Genomic DNA, 10375 nt, shown 5'->3' with positions numbered 1-10375 from the left:
GGCGTTGTGCCGATATTTGGGGTAAACCTCACTATGATGTCTCGGGCGCAGAGTATTTCTTATGGCTCAGGGTAGTTGGATCCTTTTGCGGCTCTTTAGAGGAACTTGCTTCGCACCTCCCCAAATCTTCCTTTTTCTCCTGTGTTAGTTGTATTTGCAATCCACTTTGCAGTTGAAAACAGATGTCTCGGAAGTCTTCTCAAGATCAAAAAGGCCATTGAAAATAGGCTATGGTTTGGATTTTTTGGTATTTTCCTATTGTAGGTAAGTGCTACAAATTCTACGCCACGTTATCGAATGTACAGACATTTCATTTTTTAACCACATGATTGTATATTAAGTTGTGAATCACCTGAAAGCAAATAAATACAAATATTTAACTACAAAATATAACCAAAGACTAAATTAAATAAAAACAAACTTCCATCTGTGGCGTATCCATGTCAGTCTTAGAGGAGAAGTAACCCGGATGCTGACAAAAACTAACGTAGATGATGAAAACCAAACACTACTTAATCGAAATAAACTACATGACAAGAACTGGCGAAAGAAGCAAAGTATTCTAAAGAGAGAATAAGTATCTACCGGTGGGTCTCCAGTAGGTTTTTCATGATCCGGGATTGGGCTTATCTAACTAAAGGCCGGGATCCGGGAATTTAAAGTAAAAAAGGAGCGAGATTCGGGATTGCTATTATGAACGGGACACGGGAATCAGCGATTTTGTGGAGCGGGATTCGGGAAATAATCACTTAAACGAACCAAGAACCGGGATGTCTGCTGACGAGAATTTATGAAGAAATTGATCTTCTCAGTCCATGAAAAGCACCAGGTGCACAGACTCTCAAGTATTCAAGAGGCAATCAGACTGCCCTGCGACACTCTTCAGTTATTGCGTGGGAATGAAAATTATATCAGAAGCGAAGTTGCCAATTTACCAAAAATCCTCAATGGCCCACAGGGTAACGTGGCATCTAAGACTACTGCGTCAATTAAAATGCTTTTAAAGGCCTTGAAAAACTTCCAGCAAGTGTCAGAATTATACCGATATGATGCTCTCAACCTGTTGAGTTGCATGACAATAGATGTGAAGAATATTAGCTCACTCGGTTGAGCATCACAAAGATAAACTTTTCAAGGTCTTGGATTACCCAAGAAACTTTGGATATGCAGCTAAAGAAGGCTTAACGAGGACAACCCATTGGGCGGCGTACTATTTTACAAATCCAAACTCTAGGTATCCTGTACCCTAACGTGTCATGATCCTGGCGGCCATACCAACAATTCAATCGTTACCACCTGTGCCGATGGCAAAACAGAGCTTACAGAAGATGAGGGTCTGGGCGTAAACATTTGTTGCAGCAGTGCATCAGCGCTCTGACAGGCAGGAAACAACGATGGAAAGAGCTGGAACTTCCCCGTCGTACCTCAAACAGAAAGAGATACAGCTAGTCGAACCGGTCATCTTCGAACGGTCTGACTTCGAGGAGCACCAAGAAAATAGCGGGAAACAAGACGAAGAGGAAGATGGAATATTAGAGTACGATTCCCCGAGTGATGATGATGACATTCCATCTTTGGAGCAAGTGGCTGATTCTTCTCCTCGGAAGAGGTTCCTGCTTTGGAAGAAGTGTTTGCTTCAAAAGCAGAATTGTGTTCAGTTAGTTTTTCTTTATCTCCTTGTTATGGAACTATGGAATTGCCGTCACCTTTTGTGTTTTATGCACTTGTTAAAGTTGTTATTTTTTTCTCTGCCTGTACCAATACGTTTGTCCGTGACCGAAGTTTAATGAAAGGAAGTCGTTACCTCGACTAGCGTATGTTATTCGTGCAAAACTTTGAAAACTTCTAAAATGAACGATATCATCATTCTGATGGAAAGAGATAAACTTACGCCTTACGGTGACCATAGACTTCAACGGATCAATGCTGATTGAGAAAATCATCACCCACCGAAAAGGCCCTCTTAAGTTTAGGAAATAGACTAAGACAAAATTGTATGATCGGGATCGGGATTGGCCGGTATAAACCGTCGGGATTACGGGATTGAGAGAAAATTGTAGTCGGGATTGCGGGATTGAAGAACCCTATTGAGGACCCTCCTACCACGGTTTCGTTATCCTTGTGTACCCTCACGCAAGATAGAAAATTTTTAGACGTCATTTTCAGCAGTAAGATATTTATTTAAATTCTAGTTGCTACACCTACTTTCATCAAATTTTTGTGAAAATTGTGAAAATTTTACAAATCCGAATTTATCCAGAGTAAAAGCTGTAGAAAACCAAAATCATCCAATAACCTGAATATTGCTGGAAAGATCGACCTTATCGCATCTTAACTACAAAGTTTGGATTATCCCATTTTTTTCTCCTATAATCGGCTATATTTAAGCTTCTTGGCTTCCGTACTGACCGGAAAGCTTTAAGATGACCTCCAAATGTAAGCCCGTTATCGCACTGGCATAATGCACTTTTGGAGCTTTGATTTCATGTGAAATGACACGAAAATCTCCACCCCACCTCCCCTGCCCCCTCCCGAATTACACGCTAGCTCGTCAAAGATTCAATCCCTATTCCACCCAGTTGTTCATCAGTTTCCGTCGAGTGTATTCTTCTGATTACTTCACAGCCTGTGTCCTGTGTGGCTAAGCATTCGCTCCTTCTCATGCTCCCCAACCCCACCCCCCACCGCTTCAGATTTAGAGAAGGATCGATATCATTACCTGAGCAATTGCGTACCTACCCCTCCCCTGACCCAACGTTAACCCTAACTTGTTATCAGTTGCCTGATGTTGGGTTAGGGGAGGGGTGGGTGTGTAGTTGCACAGAGACTGACATTGATCCCTTTCCACTACAACTAATGACTAGGGCGGTCAGGGAGGGAGAAGCATGGACCTGGGCCATTGGAACTCGGAAATGATGTATGGCAAGCTGCGTGAATAACACCGAGGTTTTTTTTAATTGTTTCGTTTCCAAATGGCACCAGTATTGCTTAAGAGAGGAAATAGATCTGCATTAAAAGGATTTTGTTGGTAATCATCTTTACATCATTAGGTCCTGACAGGAGCCCATTAATGGGCTCCTGGTCCTAATTCGTATGATAAGGTAACCCTAGAGCGATAACTTCAAAGTTTAAATTCCCTCACTGGGACAATGAGAGCGGGTTATCGCCATGAGTTTTGTTCATATCTCGTTTGCAAAGAAGGCTTAATTTTTGTTCGCGTTCTTCAAATTCGCGCGCGCAAACGCGAGGCGAGCGCAAAGAAAGCACGAGGTGAGCGCAAGCGAGCGCGAAGAGTGAATTACGCGCAAACGAATAAGTTTGCTCTTTGCTAATTTTCTACGCATCCATAAGTTTTACATGGTAGACAATAATAATGATAAAAATTATAATAATAATTACAATCATGATGATGATAAAAAAAATTATTATTTCATTCATAGAGGTTTTTGCGCAATTTCCACAAAGGTTCAAATGAGCCTTACGGATTTGAAAATAAAGGAAAAAGTACACCTAGAACAAAGCGCAATGATTCGGAAGTATTTCTTGAGAGAGGGGATGCGGTTTAACTGATAGGTTTATCTTCTTTAGTTTAAGACGAATTAGAAGAAAGCATTAAAAGTGGTTATTTTTCTTCGTAAATAAATCCTTCTGTTTGTTGAAAGGTTGTTTTATTGTTTTTATCTCATCGGAATAAGAAGGAGGGCTAAATTAAAAAAATTGGAATTACATATTTACGTGCTGAGAAAAGAAACGCAGGCTTTCTATTGAAAACACTTTGCCAATAAAGTAATACCATGATCTTGTTTGTACAATATATTTGGTTACGCTGGACTCCTTTGTAAACAAAGATTCAGCTCTCACGCACCGCCCAATTTAAACATCTACCAGTTATCAATATTCATATTATCTACACAAGATCAGAGGGCTGTTTAGGTGACAGGTGGGGAGAACGTTACAAACTATGGAAAATGCATTTTTGGTGTCGTGTCAATGACTGGAATCGCGATTTTTTTTGTCTCTGTCGTCCTAGTCGCAGACAATTCAATTATACCCAGGCTAAACCCCATTAAGAGAAAAATCAATCGATAATTTAAGCCAATGTGGACACAAAGGGTGTGTTAGATTATTTCCGCCGCAAAGGTAAATTAAAAGGAGAATTTATTTTCTTTTGACATTTAAAATGATATTTTTTTATGAGGGAATTAAAATTTTGAACCAAACCACGGAGACATCACATCCGTTTTAAACAATGGCCAAGTCCCTCGCGGTCACTAGTGACGTCACGGTTTCCTGACACGGCCCCGGTTTGCGGATTCTTGTAATACTTCGAAATAATTTTTTTTCGGGTCCGCACTTCTAATGAGTTTTAATCAGTTGCGAAAAAACCACAGTAACCAAAACATCTGGTCGCCATTTCGTGTTTGTATAAAAAGGAACAATCTAGATTTTATCAAGAATTATGCTTTCTTCGCAAGAGACATCAGTTAGTCCCAGATTTCATCCGGATGTCGAAGCTCAACCTAATTAAACTTTAGAATCCTTCGCAAATTTTGCATATTTATCGTTTAAATCCCTTCTAGGGTTTCTCCTGGAGCTATCGTAAAGCCATGCTCTTAATCAAATCAATGACAGGCAAGGGGTTCAGGAAAGGAACGACAAGTCGCGGCTGGTCCTAAAGTTTATTTTGGTCGCTTCGCTGCATCAAAACAATTACTTCGATTTTGAGTTCAATCTCGCGACGAAATGTGTCATTGCAAACAAAGACGCCCTAAGTGCACTGTTCTTTTGTTTGAAAACAGTTTCCTGTAACTTAGGAAATATTTGCCGCAGTGTGAAAGAAAACTACTTTGCGACGCAAAGTAAGATAGAAAGAAACCTCGGAGACTTAAAGTCCACCGCAGTCGAGTCTTGCAAGCAGGAAATTGCGCCCTACAAGAAGTTTGTGCGGTAAGCCGTGACAATTTATTCATAAACTTAGACAGGTTAAAAATAATGAAGTATTTATGTTCATACAACATGAATGTATCGCTCACAATTGAGAACGTTTTACAAACGCAATCACCGCTATTTTCAATCAAGACGATTTGTGTACAAAGATACAAATTTCATAAGCGCGACAAATTCTCCAGGTTTAATGTTGGAAAGAGATATTTTGCTATAAAATCACATTTTCCTTTCGCTTTGCGCGAAAAAGTTTTGTCATATCACCGGATACGAACAATTTATTCCATCAAAAGTTCGATTATAATGTTTCATTTCAGACGGTTTAAGAAACAAGAGTATGAGGGAAATTTTGGTAGGCTTTTTGTGGCACGGTTAAGTCAAGAATTTAAAAACATCAACATGCGTGACTTTGGCTATAATTTCATAGTTGAAATAAGGCGTGTGACTTTCTATACAATGGCTGACTACAGGTCAAAATGACTTGAGGGCAAATCGGATGATTCTTTTCGCTTTATATATTTTTATCCTCACAAAGTAGTTTATGCGATTAATGGAAGATAGATCAATACAACGATATTCCAACTGGCAGATGGATTTAATTTGGTATTGTATATCAGCGAGTTTGCAAATCACAGACAAAACGAAGAGTTTTTAAAAAAAATCATTTCAATAGAAACAGGTGGAAAACAGTCACTGATGCTTTATATATCCTCTTTCCTGTATTTCTTTCTTAACAGCAGAATCCGTCAATTGTTGGATTACGATTTATGTGATGTATCAACGCGCTTTAATCTAATACTTCTCCTACATGCTTAACAAAGCAGCTTTGCTGCTGTGCGCTGGTCATAAAACCTTCAGGCTTTTGCTAGATGAGGAAAATTCCCAAATGACAAAGATAAAAAAATTAGCTTTCAGAAGATTCTCCTAAATAAATGAAAAGAACTAAGAAAAAAGAGGGCTGGCGAAATTTAATATCAAGCCGTTGAAAAAATCCCGCGCAGTTCGTTGTCTTCAAAACAACCATAATTCATTATGCTGTCTTTTTTTTCATAAACATCTCCTAAGGAGACCACGTGTAGAGCCAGAGATAAGGAAAAATACGTGCCAATTGTAAATCACTTTTGGGGTGATTTACATGGGCAGAAACAATAGGCGTCTGGTAGTCTTTCCGGGAGAAGCTGGATTAATTTTATTACTATTTTTGTGGGTTTTTAATGAAAATATTTGCGGTAAAATGATTGGGTATTCCCTGGTTGGAAAATTGAAGAGAACACTTCGTTCATATGGATTAACCTTTGCACTCTTAATATTGAAATATCAATTCTCCAAACAATTCTCTCATACATTTCTTACCATTCAAGTTCAGAGAATTCGGGGTTTAATCGTCACGACTCTTTTAGTAGAAAACATACTTTTTGGGAGAAAGGCCTTTCTGGTCACTCAGGAGGGTTAAAACACCAAAGAGAAATCCACTCAAATTGGATGAAAGACGAGCGCCTATGAAACTGTAACTTTCAAAAGAAAAGCTCTTTAGGGGGGGGTGGTAGCTTAAAATTTGAGAAATAAACAAAAGATATTATAGCTCGGAAACATTGGAAAGTCGTTTTAAAAAACGTATTTAGGTTACCAACAATCATAGCTAAGAAAGGTGTACTTTTTCGACCGCGAGTAGAGAGTCTTCCATCATCTTATGCTCAAGATCCCTCTTTTGAGATCGGTTGTGGGAGGCTTGGGCACTAGACTCGGCGAGGGACTTCATTTGATACCGTTAGGCCGTGCCGGTCTCCTTCAGTGGCGTGGAGTTTAAGTAAGGCTCAGAAGTTAACAGTTAAGGGTCACCTGACCATCATAATCGTAATGATGAGGATGAGGGTGATGAGATAATTGTCAGATATAACACAAAGGTAAATAGAGAGGATGATTTTGTTTAATCTTAAAAATTTACTAATGAACTCGTTCTGAAATTCAGTTTTCCCTTGCAAAAATATTGCCTTACAGAGCATTAAATCACATGGGGCTTACATAATTTAATTCAACTGAAGGTTTAATGGAAAATTGGCTTTTTGGAGGGAAGGTTATTTCACTGATAAAAACATAAGTATTTAATCAATAATTTGACCGTTTAATCAGTTGATTTTAATTAATTGAAAATGAAGATAAAAGCAGCAGCTAAGTCACTGAAATCTATCAATAACATCGATAATATATTTAAACAAACGTACTTTTACTTAACGATCAAAAACATTGCGACGTGAATCTATGTAAACCTATTTTAAGATAGCGTTTTATAGTTAGCTTCTGGCTTATAAAAATTGACTTAAAATCTAACGTTATCTTAATCCACTCTAAGGGGTCGCTTCGTGTACACATTTCTCACGTAGCTTCCGAACCCTTTGACTCTCAGAGGTGATTAACACGTAACTTCTCGCTATGATTTACACACATTGTCCTGCAAACTGGTATTGAGAATAACCAACTTATCAGGTAGAAGTTGTCATCTTGATCTAACACCAAGTTCTCGTATCTAATCTACAAGGAAATGTGTGGCAGCTAAAGGGGAGAGTTGATAATCAGATCTCGGAATCTTCCTTCTTAAATGCAGTCTGCATTCTTCGCTATAAAAATGAGGCGAATTTTAAATTCATTAGTTGTTCAGTAAATCAAAAAGTTATCCGCAACTTTGTTACGACTTCAAAATGTTGTCCTCGGCATACAAACTTGAAATATCACAGTCGCCTTTTTGAAGCTTCTGGCAAGATAGTTTGTGATAAAGATAATAGGATGGAAGTTTAATTCGGAAAAACGTGGGAGAAGTCAGGTAAATTTTAATGAACTACGTGCAACCATCTCTTGAGGATTTTGAGTTATTTAAAATTATCCGATTATGGTCTTGACAACAAGATTTGGTAAAGATCAAAACGCTACAACGATAATTCACTACAGAAAATTCCATTGCTATCTTGTTTATTTTGTTTTAATTCAAGTGTCTTTTTCCTTCTTATAAAGACCTTACGAAAGACGAATCGAGCTCTGCAGTAACACGGTATTTGGGTTAAAAACCTACGCGGATTAGCAACCTTCAAAAGTATGTTTAGCACGCACTTATCATCAATTCCAAAGCTTGTCAATTTTAAGACTAGCGCATAGCTTTGATAGGTCTCTAAAGGGTTATGTGCATATGAAGCTCAGTCGATGCAGCATCTGACAATGAAATCGCAACTTCCTCGTATGTTTTTTAACATTCACAAATGTTACTATATACAACTAAACAGTGATAAACGTAATAATGCCAGATAATTTAACCCTGATCCAGAAAAATACAGAATTTTTTCATGCACTCTGGAGCCTAAATAAGCTAAAAAGTTTTTCACGACTGGTAAATTTTAAACACTTCAAAGTGTGTGGTAACATGCCATCCTATCGTTATTAGAATTTTGGTGTCAGACAGATTTCGAAAATTTTCGTTAAAGAGATCCTTCACTTGTTGACGTGGTCTAGAGGCTAAAACGCACAAAAACGTAAAAGAAAATAAATAAATAAATAAGCTGTTATGATCATATACATATAAGTGTAAACATGACCTCAGATTTCTCTACAAACCACGTCTGTGGGGATTGAGTTTGAAACGGAAAAGGGAGCCCAAATTAGACGTTTTTGCTCCTCTTCACAAATTAGAATTCCACACAGGGTCTACAAAAAGTCTACAAAACTTATGCATTGTCTGTGCCCATGAGTCGAGTAGAATTTCGATTATTAACTAGCTGTCAGAGTTGAGGATTCTATGTAAAAGCTATTTACTACGTCTGTGCGTCATCCTTTTGTCTCTCGCCGAGTTTTTTTTTTTATCAGTTTTCCTCAACATACTGTGAATAACAAGATTTCTTCAACACGTAGTGCTATGTTCAGTAGATTTTTTTGTACTTTTTCCTGATGGAAGCTGGAGCATAGACTCAGCATGATTTTGGCCTCCAGACAGAAGAAAATGTTTTTATTCAGTAAATTAGCTAAAAATTTGAGCCATCCGTTTTAAGGCTTATTCTATCATGTTTTTGACGATCCGTTTGAATTGTTTATACGCTCTTTCACGTTGTAAATTAAATCGGAAGAGCCACTGGGTGGAGATTTAATAAACTTACTTACTTACTTACTTACTTACTTACTTACTAGTCTTTCTTAGTGTTTATATTGGCTTGCGTAACAGATTAGAGAGTCTTTATGGAACTTGGTAAACAGAGTAAAACATTCTAAACACTTTAAGAGCAAATTAATCCGTCTAGATGTTGAAATGCAGGAACAGTCAGACACCATGTTAGCTAGTTACGATGTTTCAAACGAGATCTGAAACCCAAAATTATGATACAAGTATTGCCAACAACATTAACTTCCCAAAGTGGTGCACAGCCTTGGCACAAAAAAATCGTTTGCACAAGGAGGGCTTTTAGCGTGGATCTTCTAGCCAGCCGAAATGCGGAGTTTTTCCAACATAACAGCTTTTAAACACAGCGTGAGGAATCCCCCCTAGGAAGGTTTCTTAGTAGAAATTAACCCTCTTGCAGAGTTTCCTGTAGCAATTGACATCTTGTTTTTGATAGTTTCTACATATGTAATGTAGAATTAATTGTGTCTTTTCACTTATTAATCTTTTACAATCATTCTTGTAATTAGGCCGGATGATCCCCATTTGGGTTTCCTGATATAGAACTTGTATTGTAATCCTTTAATTTACAAGGTTATGTGCCAAGATTGTCTTATTATCAATTGAATTTAAATTCTAGGAGGATTTGTTGTATCCATCTTCAAAGAGTTTGCGGGAGGTAAAATTAGTTGCTCAAGGCTCCAGATCACGTATATCCTAAACGCTTACTTAAAATGCATTCCAAACTTTTTTATGTGTCTGAATTCATTTAAGAGGAAGCAATTGGACTGATCAGATTTTCTCTCTGAATACTTGATTGCAAAAACTTTAACACCTTCAAAGCATGAACCGTGAACGATTAGACCTTACGGCATTGTGGGTAACCATGGATGAATATCCACAATGAGCCCTAGCCGAGTGTAAGCGGCAAATGAGGCCATGTTTAAAAAGGTCTGAGGGTCGATTCCTTATGGGAACTCAGACTTTTTTCTTCGTCCCACGCTCGTGATAAGACGAAAAAATTATTTCTCTATTTCTTTACCGAGCTCAAAACTTACAATCTTTCTTATTCTATGTAAAATGTTCTTGAAAGTTTTGTCTGCACGATAAAGAAAAATCATCATCTTCAATTTCATCCTCGTATTTGGCCTCGTTTTAAAACTGAGGCTTTGGGCATCTCGGAAATGAAATGTTCCTGACAAGAAAAAAAAAAGGAAATAGATTTGCCAAAAATAATCAGAAAGTAAACCTCTGATAACGTAAATTTGTGAACAGTGTCCATAAGACCGTCGATTC

The 10375-nt window shown here is 37.9% G+C and overlaps 1 protein-coding gene across 2 annotated transcripts in view; it reads left to right on the top strand.

The window, feature by feature from the left end:
* The first annotated feature begins 4615 nt into the window (after positions 1-4615).
* LOC131794744 (kalirin) overlaps positions 4616-10375 on the top strand; it is a 99690-nt gene continuing 93930 nt past the window's right edge. Inside the window, exon 1 of one of the 2 annotated variants that reach the window (XM_066160191.1) lies at positions 4616-4947. The gene's annotated coding sequence lies outside the window, so the exon portion shown is untranslated. The remainder of the gene's footprint in view (positions 4948-10375) is intronic. The other variant, XM_066160190.1, reaches the window with a different exon arrangement.

Source organism: Pocillopora verrucosa, chromosome 13 (genome assembly GCF_036669915.1).
Source record: "Pocillopora verrucosa isolate sample1 chromosome 13, ASM3666991v2, whole genome shotgun sequence".
Lineage (NCBI taxonomy): Eukaryota > Metazoa > Cnidaria > Anthozoa > Scleractinia > Pocilloporidae > Pocillopora > Pocillopora verrucosa.
The sequence above is the reverse complement of the archived record's forward strand: the minus strand, read 5'-3'. Positions and strand labels throughout refer to the sequence as shown.